The sequence below is a fragment of the Beta vulgaris genome, chromosome 2, assembly GCF_026745355.1.
Source record: "Beta vulgaris subsp. vulgaris cultivar EL10 chromosome 2, EL10.2, whole genome shotgun sequence".
In the NCBI taxonomy this organism is placed as follows: Eukaryota; Viridiplantae; Streptophyta; class Magnoliopsida; order Caryophyllales; family Amaranthaceae; genus Beta; species Beta vulgaris.
In genome coordinates, this window is record NC_079203.1 from 18,724,762 (window position 1) to 18,742,266 (window position 17,505).

At 37.0% G+C, this 17,505-nt stretch overlaps 1 long non-coding RNA gene across 1 annotated transcript; it reads left to right on the forward strand.

The window, feature by feature from the left end:
• Window positions 1–2,997: 2,997 nt before the first annotated feature.
• LOC125494802 (uncharacterized) lies at window positions 2,998–6,019 on the forward strand. The gene is made up of 3 exons (XR_007271044.2): window positions 2,998–3,405; window positions 3,504–3,592; window positions 5,415–6,019. It is a non-coding gene; the product is annotated as an uncharacterized LOC125494802 (long non-coding RNA).
• Window positions 6,020–17,505: the final 11,486 nt, after the last annotated feature.

Sequence of the window (17,505 nt, forward strand, 5' to 3'; positions counted from 1 at the left end):
TGACTATGTCAAGGTTCCATTATAGTTTTAAAGGGTGTCGTTATGGACTTACAGGGATGACTATTCACTAGGTCAAGGTGCTATTATGGACTTAAAGGTTATCGTTATGGACTTACAGGGATGACTAGCTTCGCTAGGTGAAAGTGTCTTTATGGACTTAAAGGGTGTTAGCTTCGCTAGACATAATGGTTCTGACTTCATTCTATATGGTTTGGAATTGGACTTAATTAAACTTAAGAATTGAGTTGGGCTTTATATGGACCTAATTTTGGACTTCGTCCTATATTGGGTTAGTTAGACTTGAAAAATGTACATAGGATTGACATTGGAGAGGGATTCGAATAGACTTGGATTAGACTTAGACTAGGCTTGATATAGACTAGAGTTCACTATAGAGATGCAAATGGACCTACTTTGTGACATGGGCTGGACTTCTATGGGCCTAAGATGGACTCTAATGCTAGCGGGTCTAATATGAATGCATGGACTCAAATTAGTTGACCTAATATGAATGTGAAATGGACTCTAATTAACAGGGGCCTAAAATAAATGCAATTGAATTTGACTGTAATGCATACGAGCCTAAAATGCATGAAGGATGTATTGGAGTGGGTTGATTGAATTGAATGAAGGTGTTTGGACTGGGATTAGAATTTTCGAATTTTTTTTTTTGAAAGAAACCCCTTATTTTCTCTTTTGTTTGGAAAAGATAATGGATTAATTTCGAAAATATATATTTTTTCAAATTTCGTGTATGATGATGATTAGTAATTTTTTTAAAAAAAAAAGTCAAATAGGAGTAGGTTTAGGATTGATTTTGAAAAATCTATGTTTTTTGAAATTAACTGAATATGGTAAGGTAAGATTGGGTAGAATTGATAGGGAATATTAGTTGAACAGGAGGGAGAAAGTGGGAAGAGTTAGACATACATGACAACTCTAACTCTAAAATTACCACTTTAGATGCACTTTTTTAGGACAGACTCGACCTTGCATGAAAAGATTCATTTGTTGGATTATGTTAGACATCTAAATGACCATATTTCTTTTAACGTGAATGCAGACAGACAAACATAGGACTAACTGTATTAGTGAAAACAGTGCGACGCACAGACTGCGTGTCGCGCAGCATTGCTGTGCGCCGTGGGTCTGGCCCGAGAGCGGTGTGGCAGACACAACTTAATGCGCTTGGCGCACTACTCCCCGACACGTTTTCGGGGATTCCAGCGACGTATTGGGCAATTGACGATTTTCTTATTGTTCGTTGGACGGGATCTTAGGAACGACGCATAGTAAGGACAATTCGACAATATAAGAACAGGTAAAAATTGCAATCACAGGCAAATGTCATATAACATGGATGCAAAGTTTCAACCTAAAGTACAGTTTTATGTTTGAAACTATTGGTCAGGTTTAAGTTCAGTCTGAAAAGGGACTATGACTAAAAAATTGATCCCACGCTTCGTACTTTTGCTTAAAAAGGTGGCCACGTGTAGCACTCCAGTTCTCAAGTCAGGATCAAGAGAACAATGCCATGGTTGGGTAGGTTTGCTTATAACTAATTAAGATCCAAATCTCTATCGTTCAGACAGCTTTTTAGAAGGACAAAGCACAAAGCCCTCGGGGGTGACCTCACACATAGAGCATGTGCTGATGAGGCAAGGTAGATTGTACTTATAGTGGGTTAAACAATATGCACGCATACGCAAAACTGTATATTATTCAAAGGCATAAAAATAAGAATGAATCGTATTTTTCAGTTGCACTCACTCATTTTTAAAAAAGTATTATTAAAAAAAATCCTCCTCAGTGAAGTCGCCAAATTGTAGGCATGTTTTTCTTTCGCCTACGCAATGTGAGCGTGTATTATATTAGACTAGCCCATTGTTAAGGTTTTATTGAAATTTATTTTGAAAGAAGTCGTCAACAATTCTTTTTAGAAAGAATCATAAACCTAATTGGATACGAGAAAATCGTAGGGACAAATAAGGGACTTATCCAATGTAGTTTTCCCCGTCATGACTCCATAGATGGTCAAAGTGAACTAAAGATTGAGTTCAGGGGTGACGGTACAATACATTCAGGATCCATATTGCCCATTACCGACCTTTACTAAATATCGATTCATTACATATTTTATGTCAAAAAATAATCATATAATATTTTAAGTACCCTAAAAATAATTAGTCTAGGTTGGTTCTAGAAAAATATAAAAAGACTATCTTTAGTGATATGTTATTATGCAATCAATCTACAGGGAGCCTAGCAAGTTCTGCAAAGTAATCTGATTAATAATGTTAGAACAGTTCTTTAGGTCTTTGAGTAGTGAAAATATCATGTCGGTGATAAAATCAATGAAGTAGGACAATCATATAATATGCATATAATGATCAGGTAGGCATATGATATACAAAGGCATGAATTATAATGATATAAAATAAAATATAGAAAAGAGGTTAGAATATACAGTAGAGCTTCTATAATAAATTTCTACATCAGGAAAGAAAATTGTTAGTAACGTCAATATAAAAATAGACAATTAATTCAAGGATCCTCAGGGTTTATACCTATGCGGTTTAGATAGAAGAGCGCAACAATCTTTGGGCAGAGTAATCGTGAAACCAAGAACGTAGTGTGATTAGGAATATAAATTGATTTGAAGTATTGAAAGTATTTAGTGTTTGAGTATTTGGATATTCGAAGTGTACTGCGGAGATATTCGTAAGTTTGTGTATACGTAAAAAAATAATGAAATGTCGTCCGTAATTCATGAAATCATGAGTATTTATAGGTAAAGAGAGGTGTACGCCTCACGCAAGCCCTACGCAAGGCTCAGTCCTATGTGGCAGGCGCACTGCCACACGTCAGGTGCACATTCATGTGCCTAACGCAGCCATCCACTAGTGAAAAAAAGTGCTTGTGCTACTTATCAAGTGCTTGGGTTGAGCTTGAAAACGGAGCACATGGTCTTCATTTCTTTTTGAAAATAAAAAAGGATCTCAAGTGCTCCGATTGGGTCGAAAAAAGGAGCATGGAGTATTCTTTTGGACCCCAAAACTCCCTCCCTCTAAGTCTTGCACCCGCATTTACTCTCTTCCCATCTCAATTCCTTCGTTGAACTTGAACCCCTCTCTCAATCTCTGTCCTTTCATCTTCTTTCTTCCATTCATGGGGGTCCCCTCTCCGGTTCCCAGGGTTGTGACGGAAACAACCAACAAACCAAAACCCATCCCGATTCCCTCGTCACTCTCGTATCGCTCATTCACACATCGTCCTCTTCCCAAGACCCAACTCAAAACCCTAATGCGAGAGCAGACAACGTCACGGCGGACAACCGCCATGACTCCTTGATGATGGAGTGACAGACACAACCAGCATCCTCTTCTCCTTCTCTCACGGTGGCAGGTAAATTTCTTTTTTATCTACTTTTCTCGATTTTTAGGGTTTTTGCGAGATTCTTGCGATTGTGTTTGAATCGAATTTGACTTACTTTTAATTCTAAGGTTTAGGTTTTGATCTTCTCTTTGTTGTCGAAATTGTACCTGCGCAATCATCTGACCTTTACCTGCGTTTTCTGCATAAGATGCTAGAGGTAACTACGTATCTATGAATTTTCTCCTCACATGTCAAACCCTAGCTCTGCTCTTCTATCGATTTCTCTGATACTCTCGTACTCGTTCGTGTCTCTCTCTCTCTCCTCTCAATATTATCTTAATTGCTGTGAATTTTAAGCTACTCTTTGCGAATTTTGAGCTCACATTTGAATTTTGGTTCTATTTTAGCACTTTTATGATTGAATGCAGTGTTTGAATAAGGCTAATAAATCATATTTTCGTTCGATTAGTTTGATTATTTTATTATATATTTCTTGTTATTTTTAGTGTTTGATCAGTTCGGATACAAATTCTAAGCAAAGTAGGTTCAGTGAAATTTGAATTTGAGTGAATTATTGTTAGTAATGTAAATTACCTGGATGTATTCTTCTATATTCTGGTGCCTGTCAAAATTTTCTATTATTGTCTACTTTGAAGAAATTACAATGTGATCGTCTTTCTGTATTATTGCAGAAACGCTTTGACGATTTCTCTACTAGTGTCGTTATATCGTATCGAAACCACAATGAAGTTATACAGTCATTAGGTTTTATGTATTTATTGTGCTGTCAGTTTTTCTAATTCATCTACATGATAAATTGTCCTGCGTGCCATTCCAGCAATTTGATTTCTTTTTGACTTGTATGATGATCAATTCAATGATATCGTCCGACTCATTTGAGGCATTTTTGTTGATAAATTGCCCATACTAGAACAAGATGATGTACTTCGGATGTTATGGTGGTTACCACAATAGATGACATATTGATATGACTATGTTTATTGTGTTTTCATGTTCTTGATGCTATGTTTTCTAGCTCTAGCCTAAACAAGAAGAATTCCGCCTAAAGGTGGTCAAGGTGGTGACCACGATGTATTGTTTTAGTTACATAGTCCTGCATATTTCAATTCTAATTCCTAATAGGCTTTCATCAAATGTATCTATCCTTTTAAAGTTATAGCAGTATCAGATGTTGTGAAGTCGTTAGTGATGCTACTTAATATCACTAGACTGAAGATGCGGCCATAAAATTTGTGGCAACATTTGCTCTATTCTTCTGTTTCTTCATTTGTATGGAAATTCATGATATGAATGCTATTGTCCATGGTGGTGGATCTCACTTAAATGCTCCTATATGTGTAGCTTTTCCTTCTTCCTTTTGCTTGTAATATAGTAACATTAAATTTTGGATAATGCTGAAATATATGAATTCACTTAGTAGTGCTTTAGTAATTGTTGGTAGCTTAGATGTTAGATGAACTACTTTCTTTATTTTCAATGATATCATCACATGGTAAATTATGTAGAGAAAGGGCTTAGATATAAATTTAATTCTGAATAGTAATTTGGTGGCAAAGCAAATTGATGGTAAGATTTAATAGGACCAAATTTTACGGTTGGCGTTGTGAGTTTGATAAATCTGAGCATCCATTATTCATTTCACTTTTACACTCGGTAAGATAAGAATTCCATTGAATGCATTTTGCTAGATTTGATGTGATGTTTGTTTCTTGAGTGAGTGAATGTACTTCCAATTCTCCAACAGTTGTGAAATGAGATAATAAACATTCTTGAATAGATTGGAAGTATTTATATTTATCTAATGTTGAGCATTTCGGTAGTTGCTTCAATGGATGCTGAATGGACACCTCAATCTGACAAAGTTCCCTTTCTAATATAATTTTGACTCACGCGTAAACTGTCTGACTTGTGGTGTGTTTATCTGTTCTATTTCATGGAACTATCTGTAAAACTTCCTAATCTAAATACATAATTCCAACCTTTATTTTATTTTCTTGTTTTTTTGTTCTATATGGTAGATTGGCAAAGATGTTGCAACCCAATATGTGGAGGGTTAGGATTGGATGACTCCTATCAGGTGACTCTCTGTCTTTTTTTTTTCTTTACTTTGAATTCATAATTAGCGGCTTTGCTTGCTTTGGAATTAGAGGCAGATCTCCTTATTTTTTTGAGTGATGTCGACGGCCTTTACAGTGGTCCACCAAGCGACCCCCAATCTAAACTTATCCACACATATGTTAAAGAGAAGCATCAGACAGAAATAACTTTTGGAGATAAGTCTAGATTGGGCTGAGGGGTATGACAGCCAAAGTAAAAGAAGCTGTTTATGCTGCCAATGCTGGAATCCTTGTAATTATAGCTAGGTGCGGCTCTATGTAATTCGTTTGTTTTGGATGCCTAATGGCCCTTTGTTTCTGGTTCGATTTTATTACTACTTGTCCAATTCAGTGTCATTATTGATTTAGTCACTTTCTATTTTAGGTGTCTTTAAAGCATATGTCATGCTTGTTTCAATGTATTTATGGTATTGTTGTACTGATTATGGTGTATGCGATCCAGTTTTTTGCAATGTTACTTTGGTTTAGACATTGTTCCCATGTTATGAATTTGCAGCAAACTTTCATTGAGTAGTAAATGAAATATTTGACTAAGTTGAGTTGTGAATGTGTTCTTGAGCAAAGGCATGTTGAAAACCTGTAAGCAATCATTAACGTCTAGAGTTTCTTTTAAATGGACAATCTCTTTGCCCTTATTTCTCAAGACTTTTAAATGGATGATCTCTTTGCTCTTATTTCTCGAGACTTCCTGTGAATGATAACATAACTAGCTCATGGCCAATACTTGTGCTAGATTGTGATGCAAATATGCAATATAAGTGCTCCCTGATGCTTCCGCTTATGATTGGTAAGAGCATCACTTGAGCAACCTAAACCTTATATTCCTACATTTCTATTTCTTGTACCATCTCTATTCTGCAGATTTGCCGACTCACAACTTTGAGTATGTGTATAGGTAAAAATTATAAGAAATTATATTTTGAAGATATATATTGAGCTTAATCTAACAAAATCCCGCAAGACTATGTCTTTCTCTATGTATAAATAGTACAAGATGGTTAAATTTGGGTATGTGCATAGTGTCAAAAGTCAAAGTGGTGAAAAGAAATGGAGGAAGTAATTATCTATTGTTGTTAGATCTTATCCAGAACTACAATAACTTGCTATTCACAAAATAAACGAAACAGTGCAAGTGAAACAGTTGATATTATATTGATGTAATGAACATTACATGTTTAAAATAGCATATGGAGACGATAAATTATAATGCTAGAATTGGGACCAAGTTTGTATGTAGCATTCTACTTTTTTATGGAGGTAGATAACAAGAAAACAATCATATTCTTAAAATATCAATTATTTTTTTGAAGCGTTTATTATTTTTATTTCTCTCTCGAGAGTTACTTGTATGTTGTTGAGGGTTCGACATTCGAATTGAAATATTTTGCTACTTCTTGAGTAAATTTATCTTCTTGATTTATCTTACAAAGTTCCCTTGACCTGATTCTTTTTTGTAATCTTTTGGAAGTGGGAAGGCAACAGACAATATCATCAACGTACTGAAAGGCTACCGTGTTGGCACTCTATTTCACAAGGATGCTAATTTATGGGCTCCAGCTAAAGAAACTGGTGCACGTGAGATGGTAGTTGCTGCAAGAGAGTGTTCCAGGAGGCTTCAGGTTATTTTCTTCTCAATATGATTATTTTATGCAGATCATATCATTTTTTAAGATTTGAGCTACTTTACATAGAATTCCAACCACTACTACAAAAAAAGCCTAGGAGACCGGTTGAAAACGGCCTAGGAAACCTGACGACAACACGTTTCCATCTCACATGTGTCCTAGGTTAAGAGACCGGTTATAATACATGATTTTTTTTGATTCTTTGAGAGACCAGTTGATAGGTAAAATCGGTCTGTTAGATAAGGTAAATATACTACGAAAAGAGGTTAGGAGACCAGTTACCATTTATAACCAGTCTCCTTTACCCTTTGAAACGAGTTATTTACCACAACCGGTTTCTTAGGTGTATTACATTTTTTTTAATTAAAATGTTACAATATACATACATCTGCTCCTGTATTTGCGGTTCCATGTATATACGCTTTAAAAAAAACAAATCTATAAATAACCACAATAATAATAATATTATGAAACAAAAATTTCTGCTTGCTTTATTAATAATTTAAAAAATATGTGCTACATTTAATTTACATACAAAATCAATTTCACTAGTCAAAGCATCCATTTATTTCAATAATTAATGTCTTTAAATTAAAATTTCTATTATCTAATGATATCTACTAAAATTAAAATTCTAACTTGAGCAAATAATATATACAATTGAAACTTGACTATTGTCTTCAATCTCCATCGTCTCGTGTTTGATTGTTTAAATATTTCACCCACGTATCTCTTAGCTCGTCAATCATCTCTTGCGAATAAGTGGTAGGAATCCCTGGAAAGTACTCCAAAATAATTACAAAGAATTATAATTAGAACTAGTATATATATATTGTATAACTTCCATATATACAAACTCGACAACAAAAAATCAACGCAACAACAATCGAATTTCCAAAGTAATCAAAGTGCAACTGAAGACATATGTTGTATGTTGTATATCTGAGATCTGCTAAAAATCATTAATTTGCTAATATAGTAGAATTAATTATAGGCATATTTCGTATTTGAGATCTGCTATATTACTATAACATCACATCATCAGATAGCTTCCTTAGAGGCATATTAAGGCTGTTTAGCGCTCGTCTCACTACTCTTGCACATCAAAAACCAAAATCAACTGACAAATGACAATGCAGGAGAATCCAAATTCTGAATCCAATGATTTCATTCTCTCTCCTCTAAATTGAAATGCAGCCAGGATCATCATCAAAGGGAGGTCTACCAAATTACTGTCTAGCACCTAAGGAGCCTGATCTATTAAAGTGGGGTTGACATTCAAAGTCCTACACCAAAAACAAAAAACAATTCACGTTTCATACTATTTTGAATGTACTTATCTAACTCTTACCAAAATGGACATGGGCATAAAAGTCACGACAAAAACAACTCAGTTTCCACCACATTCTTTACAAAAATCATCATCTCCTTGTTTACTGGAACGACGAATGAAGTGAAATAGTAATGGCAAGCAAATAGTAAATACAACAAACATGCATATCACACAAAAAGACGCTCAAATTGGATATTCAAAAACCATTAACTTGTGAAAACTTGAAAAAATATCCAAAGAAGTTACGAAGTTACCTTATTAGGAATTAATTGTCATCTACTTGCAATAGTTTTTATCATGTAACGACAAACATAATAGCCACAATCCAGGGAGCCCAGGGCTTGACGAGGATACTGTCATGAAAACGTTCACATAAATTAAGAACATAACTATTCCTATTTAAATGTGTCATTACATGCAATATATTTTTATTATACAAACCTGTATCTTGTTCTACCTTATAGAGCAGTATTCTTTTTCAATTTCTTGACGTCCTTTCGATGAACCATGCTAAATTTTTACAATGCCTCTAAGAAAATTTTACCTAATTAGATGAAGACATGATAATAGGATAATATTAGTAAACTATTACTAGCTCACATACTCATTGATGATCTATTCGGAAAATTCACGAATATGATCTGCTCCACTAGGATCAAGCCAAAAAACAGTTCTGTTCCAAGGGCTTATGGCAGCTAACATCCAATGTCTCCTATGTGCAACTTATTAGCGAAACAAATACTCATATATGCTAATTTAGTTCAAATTGCAATATATTATGCATACGCACTTACTCTTCATGAAATGGTGCAAAAAATAATTGATTCAGGTTTTTGCCTCCATTGCACCCGAAAACACGACATAAATAGTCAAATCGTTCTTCTTATATAGTTGGAGTCCATGGAGCTAGATAATTAGGATCACAAAATCCATACACCCCGGATATGCCATCTTTCTGACATGATTCACTTAATTTCCTATAATACCAAAATGAGCTCATAGAGACACTTATTGAAATCGACAATTATTTAAAAAATAAGACAATTGAAAGTCGACTAAATACGTACTTCATGAGAATCAACATGTGAGTTGATCCCATCTCTCTTTGGAAGCACCAATCCAATATGTCTTCAGAATCAAGCCTTACCTCTTGCTCATTGTGAAATACGCTATCCGGGATCGATAATATGATGCATCCACGCGTCTTTTTCATCACCATAGCTTCTTCCTTCAAAGTCCTCAACAAAATCAGTGGTCACCTTAGCATGATCCTTATCAGTAGTGTCATACTTCTGAGTGGTTAATGTTTGAGAAGCTGGTGATTGTGAGACAACGGCCTTTGCTGCCTGCTTTTTATACTTAGAAAAAAAAATGATTAATTGAGTTGCAAAAGCTACAGTTGTAATTAAGGTATTTGTAGTTGCAAAACCTTGACATATAAGATGAGTGTACCTTTGTCTTTGGAAAAATTAAGTGAGCAGGCCAAGAAACAAAGGTACACTTTGCTTGACACACTACACTACACTCCTCATTGGGACATGGTAATGGTGCAGTTGGCACAATATCTTTGGTAATGGAGACTCAACGATAGTCTTGTGATAAAGAGGTGAAATGATTCAAAGTCACTTCCGATGACCCCGGTATGTGCACTTGTCCAATTGCAACAATTTGAATCTCAAATTCATTCTCAATCGCCAAGCAACAATCATGAATACCCTAATCCATAAGAAAAATAACACTTACTCAAGTGTAAACAAGAATCTCCATAACTTGAAATAAAGTAGGAAAGATCAACATCATCAATTAAGATCAAAATGTAACCATTTTGTACTATAGGTGAATGTTCTTAGATTTTATATTCGCTGTGATTTCAAGATTTTTTTAAATGAAATTTCAGGGGAAAAGGTGCAGTTTTCTAATTTAGTCTAGGTAAACTGTTATTCTTCTGCTGTAACTTTTAGATGCAAAGGGCAACAATTTAAAGGTTTTCTAGGTAAACTGTTGATGATAAGTGTGAACATTATCTTTTACAAGGAGCAGCTAAACCTGATAGTGATCCATCTTTTTTACTTTCAAACAATCAAAAAACATGGAACGTGGTAACTAAAACAATAAATTTGGAAAGAGATATAAAGTAATTAATTTATTATGAAGAAAAAATGTGAAAAAAGAGGGTATTGAAGTTGATTCAGTTTATCATAAGAGATCTGACAACGTAAAGGTCACTTTGTAACTCTAAAGATCCTAGAGGCCTGAGGGGAAAAAAACTAGTCTCTCACTCAAAGAATATGTTTACTCCCTTAGTTTAGTAGAGAACCAGAGTTTCCAAGTTTTTCACTGGGAACATAACCTCCATCAGAGTTTCTGTGCTACAAAGTACAGGTTATGGATCTTAGGATAATAAGTTTGACCATGAATACAAATGTAGCCATCCAGCAAGGTTGAGAAGTGCACCAAACTGGCTGACACCCCAAAACTAAAATCTTGGGTCTACCACTATCCCAAGAAAGTGTAATAGAAAATAAGAATCCACACATAACTATTGGTAAAGTAAGCTGGATAAGCCTGATCATAACTGAGCTACTACGATGTTGTTTTCTCCGTTTTTCGCTGAGATAAGTAGTATGGGTGTTCCAGTGCTATCTTTATTGTATTTGCACGTACTCCCTCCGTCCCATAATATAAGTCCCATTTCCTTTTAAAGTGTCCCAAAATATAAGTCTTGTTTCTATTTTCAATCAATACTTTTACCCAAAATACCCTCATAAAAATAATTTAACTCCCAAAATGTCCTCATAATTTCAGCTTCCAATGCACCATTATTAATGATAAAATAGAATCTCGTAACCCATTAAACTCCTCTACACATCAAACTATGCAATATTAATGTTAAGGTTTTTATTTTTTGTTAAAAAGAAAAAAATAATGTAGGTGTTTTCCAATAAAAATGAATCTTTTTATTTAAATAAAACAAAATTCTAATTTACCTTAATTCCCGTGTAAAAACAGAATCAGGACTTATATTATGGGACGGAGGGAATAACTGGCAAATTGTTGTTTATCAATGATGGCGTGGCTTCCACACTTATCATAGAGAAAGACTCCAAGCTCATTTGTTTAGTGGGCGAGCTCATTCATAACACTATTCATCATCCGGTTATTACTAGCATTGATTCATCCCTAGAGTCCATTGTTAGTATAGTTACTTAAGTTATTTCACTAGGCTTATGTAACTTAGTTTATTTCCAGCTTGTTTAGTTTACTTAGCTTGCTTAGTGTGTGTGCTTGCTTTCGTATGTTTAATTCCAGTTAGTTCGAATGTAAGTAGTGGCTATTCAACTTAAGGAGAACGTGAAGAAAAGGAGTTGGACGTGTGCTTTGAACAAGTCCATGATGCATCTATAACTACCTCCCAAAGACGTGCAACAAGCATGAAGTAAGGCGCCATGAATGTAGGATTAGTTACTAGGAAACCCGGTTTTCCTAGGTGGTTGTATTAGCCAAGTTAAACGTGTGTAGTGTGTTTCATTTCTTTTATTTAGTTTTCTATTTTATTAATGTAAGAAAACTTTCAGTTGTAATAGATACATTGCCATATAAAGCAATGAGATGAATGAAAGACACAGACTTTTTATGACTGAAAAACCGTGAACATTTACCTTTGTTTCTTTCGTTTCTTGGATTGGAAACTATTGAAATCTTCCTATGCTAACTTAATCTAGCACATTAAGTGGTGACCTTAGGACCTTTAATTGATTCAAGGTGGTGTGACTTATCTTTGGATTAGTTAGAGTGCTCGAGTTTCGAATTGAGTTCCATTGATATTCGAAGCTTGTCTATTATTTTATGTGAGAGAACCTTGTATGCCTCGTTTGATAACCACGCATACAACATCTTGGTATCAGAGCTACAACCATTACGGACCTATTTACTATCCCAAACACAACCCCAAACACCCACCCAAACCATGGCTGCTTCCAATGACCCCCCGGAGAATTGGCGTGAGTTCCTTCAAAGAGTAGAGGCTGAGAAGCGCGAGTCTACAGCGCGCATGGCCCTATTGCAAGACCAAGTAAGGCAACTCTCCTTGAGGTTGAGACTCAATAGAGGAGATCAAGAATTTCCAGAGGATGAAGGTAATCCCCACTCCTTTAACAATGATCAACCTGGTGCTACCCCAAGAAGGAACCACAACCCAAACAACTCGAGTGATATTAAGGTGGACATCCCAGACTATGATGGGAGGCTTGATGCTGATGGTTTTATTGAGTGGCTTCGAACAGTGGAGCGAGTTTTTGATTACAAGCAAGTTCCTGAAGAGAAGAGGGTCAAGTTGGTGGCTTTGAAATTGCGCAAGTATGCATCTACTTGGTGGGCAAGTGTGTGTACTAAGCGAGAAAGAATGGGCAAAGAGAAGGTGAGAACGTGGGAGAAGATGAGAAAGCTCCTCAAGCAAAAGTTTCTACCCACATATTACACCCAAGAAAACTTTGCTAAGTTCCATCACCTACACCAAGGAAGTAGTAGTGTAGAAGATTATGCTCGAGAATTTGAGTCATACTTGATGAAGTGTGATGTGAGAGAAGATGAGCCACAAACTTTGGTGCGGTTCCTTGGAGGATTGGAGTCTCAAATTGCTAATGTCGTGGAGCTGCATACCTATTCCACATTGGAGGAGTTGGTGTTGTTAGCACACAAGGTGGAACGCCAACAAAAGGCCAAAGGTAAAGGGAAATGGGAGCCCTCACGTTCATTTACCAAAACCACACCTTACACTAAACCAAACCCTACCACTCAAAAACCTACCCAACCTACTACATCTACCCCTAAGACTAATCCAAAAACCGACACCCCTTTAACCCTAAACAAGGCACCAAGAAGGTGTTATAGATGCCAAGGGTTGGGTCATATAGCCAGTGAGTGTCCCAACAAGAAGGTTGTGAGTCTTGCGGAGTATGAAGCTTTGGAGGTTGAGTATGAAGAACAAGGAGATGAGGAGTCTGGAGAGGAGTATGAACTAGGAAGGATTGTTGGACCAGATGAAGGAGAGTGTTTGGTGGTTAGGCGAAGCCTTAGTAGTCTCCCCATCCATGAGGATCAACTACAACGAGAGGCTATATTCCATACACGCTGCACCATTGAAGGGAAGGTATGTTCTTTGATTATTGATGGTGGTAGTTGCACAAATGTTGCCTCTCAAACTCTTGTAACCAAACTGAACCTAACAACTAAACCTCACCCCTCACCCTACATTATTCAATGGCTTAATCAAGGCAAAGGTCTACATGTAACCTCTCGTGTCCTTCTTTCCTTTAGCATTGGTCGAACTTATGAGGAGGAATTATGGTGTGATGTTATTCCCATGGATGCTTGTCATGTACTTCTAGGTAGACCATGGATGTTTGATAGAAGAGTGAGTCATGATGGCTACAAAAATACTTATTCCTTCACTAAAAACCACAAACGAATCACCCTCACCCCTCTCATTCCTAAACTATCCGAGAACCAAAATGTCCCTACTAAGAAAACCCTATCTCTTACTACCTTGATGAAATCTGCTCATCAAGAATATGATTCTTTCAAAGAGTTGATATTGAGTGGCCTTGATGATACCCCAACACCACAAGAACCCAAACACCCTCTACTCATTCCTCTACTTGACCAATATACTCACGTTTTCCCTTCACAAATACCTCCTGGCCTTCCCCCAAAACGTGACATACAACATAAAATTGACCTCATCCCAGGTGCTAGTCTTCCTAATAAACCAGCCTATAGGACCAACCCTAAAGAAACTGAGGAGATTAGGAGACAAGTGGAAGAATTGTTGTCTAAAGGAATGATTCGAGAGTCCTTGAGCCCTTGTGCTGTTCCTACCCTATTAGTGCCAAAGAAAAATGGAGAGTGGCGTATGTGTGTGGATAGTAGGGCTATCAACAAGATCACAATCAAATATCGTTTTCCTATACCTAGGTTAAATGATTTATTGGATGACCTACATGGTGCTAAGATCTTCTCTAAGATAGACCTAAGGAGTGGATACCATCAAATCCGTATACATGAAGGGGATGAATGGAAAACAGCCTTCAAGACAAAGGAGGGCTTATATGAATGGCTAGTTATGCCATTTGGATTATCAAATGCCCCTAGCACTTTCATGCGCCTAATGAACCAAACATTGAAGCCATTCTTGGGGCGCTTTGTAGTTGTATACTTTGATGATATCTTGGTCTATAGCCACACTGAAATGGAGCATGTGGAGCACTTGAAACAAGTTTTCGAAGTATTGGAGGGAGAGAAACTTTATGGTAACTTGGAGAAGTGCCAATTCTTTTCTAACCAAGTAACTTTTCTTGGCTTTGTAGTTTCTCATGCAGGTATTGAAGTAGATGAGAAGAAGGTGCAAGCCATCCGAGATTGGGCAGTTCCTAGTTCCATTTATCAAGTTAGGAGCTTCCATGGCTTGGCTTCCTTTTATAGGAGGTTTGTTCGAGATTTTAGCTCACTCATGGCACCAATTACCGAGCTAACTAAGCTAAAACATTTTCAATGGAATGAACAAGCACAAAAGGCCTTTGAAGAGGTTAAAAGGAGGCTCACTACAGCTCCTATCCTTGCCCTTCCTAACTTTGAAGAAGTCTTTGAGATTGAATGTGATGCCTCGGGAGTAGGCATTGGGGCTGTTTTATCACAAAATGGGCGCCCTATAGCCTATTTTAGTGAGAAACTCAATGAAGCAAAACGTAAGTACTCTACTTATGACAAGGAATTCTATGCCCTTGTGAGATCTCTTGAGCATTGGCGCCATTACCTAATAGCAAAGGAGTTTATCCTCCATTCTGACCATGAAGCCTTAAAATATCTACAAAGCCAACAAAAGCTCCAACCAAGGCATGCTAAATGGGTTGAAACGATGCAAGCTTTCCACTTTGTGATCAAGCATAAATCTGGAAAAATGAATAAGGGAGCTGACGCCCTATCAAGGAAGTATGCATTGCTTGGATCATTAAAGGGACGTGTCATTGGCCTTGAAGTGTTGAAGGAAGGTTACAAAGATGATCCTGATTTTGGTGAATTGTGGGAGAAGTGTCAAATCCATGCTCAAGGAGACTACCATATATTTGATGAGTTCCTTTTCAAGAAGAACCGGTTGTGTGTGCCAAAACATAGTGTGCGTGAGACCCTAATTAAGGAGTTTCATGAGGGAGGATTAGCAGGTCACTTTGGTATTGAGAAGACCACAACATTGGTGAGTGATTATTTTTATTGGCCCAAGCTCATGCGTGATGTAGAGTATATTGTTAAGAGGTGCCTCGTGTGTCAAAAGGCTAAGGGTCATTCTCTACCCCAAGGTCTTTATATGCCCTTCCAACACCTCAAGCCCCTTGGGAAGATATAAGTCTCGACTTCATTACGGGACTACCAAGAACACAACATCACAAGGATGCCATCATGGTGGTGGTGGACCGTTTTTCTAAAATGGCACATTTTATACCTAGTCACACTACTCATGATGCGGTGCAAACGGCTCTATTGTACTTCAAAGAAGTGGTGCGCCTCCATGGAATCCCTCGGAGTATGGTGAGTGATAGGGACACAAAATTCTTGAGCCACTTTGGTTAACATTGTGGAAGAAAATGGGAACTAAGCTCAAATTCAGCACCTCAAGCCACCCTCAAACAGACGGCCAAACCGAAGTAACCAACCGCACCTTAGGCACCTTACTTCGAGCATTAGCCACTAAGAGTCCTCGCCAATGGGAAGATATGTTGCCCCATGCTGAATTTGCCTATAATAGGGTCCCTCACAAAGTCACGGGTATGAGTCCTTTTGAAATTGTCTATGGCATTAACCCATGCACTCCTCTTGATCTTTCCCCTATACCTATTCACAACAAGTTCAGCCAAGTAGCTCATGAACGCGCACAAGAGATTAAGAAGTTGCATGAAATGGTTCGAGCAAGGATCATTAAAGCTAATGAGGCACTCAAGCTTCGAATGGATAAGAAGAAGAAAGATGTCCAGTTTCATCCAGGGGATTTGGTGTGGATTCATTTGCGCAAGGAACGCTTTCCATCAAAGAGACGCTCTAAGATCAGCCCTAGAAGTGATGGTCCATTCAAGGTCCTTGAGAAGATCAATAATAATGCCTACAAGGTCGAGCTTCCAGGTGAATATGGTGTCTCCGCAACCTTTAATGTAAGTGATCTAAGTCCTTTCTATGAAGATGAAGCATCTATTCCAAGTTTGAGGTCAAACTCTTTTCAAGAAGGGGAGGATGATGGCGTGGCTTCCACGCTTATCATAGAGAAAGACTCCAAGCTCATTTGTTTAGTGGGCGAGCTCATTCATAACACTATTCATCATCCGGTTATTACTAGCATTGATTCATCCCTAGAGTCCATTGTTAGTATAGTTACTTAAGTTATTTCACTAGGCTTATGTAACTTAGTTTATTTTCCAGCTTGTTAGTTTACTTAGCTTGCTTAGTGTGTGTGCTTGCTTTCGTATGTTTAATTCCAGTTAGTTCGAATGTAAGTAGTGGCTATTCAACTTAAGGAGAACGTGAAGAAAAGGAGTTGGACGTGTGCTTTGAACAAGTCCATGATGCATCTATAACTACCTCCCAAAGACGTGCAACAAGCATGAAGTAAGGCGCCATGAATGTAGGAGTTAGTTACTAGGAAACCCGGTTTTCCTAGGTGGTTGTATTAGCCAAGTTAAACGTGTGTAGTGTGTTTCATTTCTTTTATTTAGTTTTCTATTTTATTAATGTAAGAAAACTTTCAGTTGTAATAGATACATTGCTATATAAAGCAATGAGATGAATGAAAGACACAGACTTTTTATGACTGAAAAACCGTGAACATTTACCTTTGTTTCTTTCGTTTCTTGGATTGGAAACTATTGAAATCTTCCTATGCTAACTTAATCTAGCACATTAAGTGGTGATCTTAGGACCTTTAATTGATTCAAGGTGGTGTGACTTATCTTTGGATTAGTTAGAGTGCTCGAGTTTCGAATTGAGTTCCATT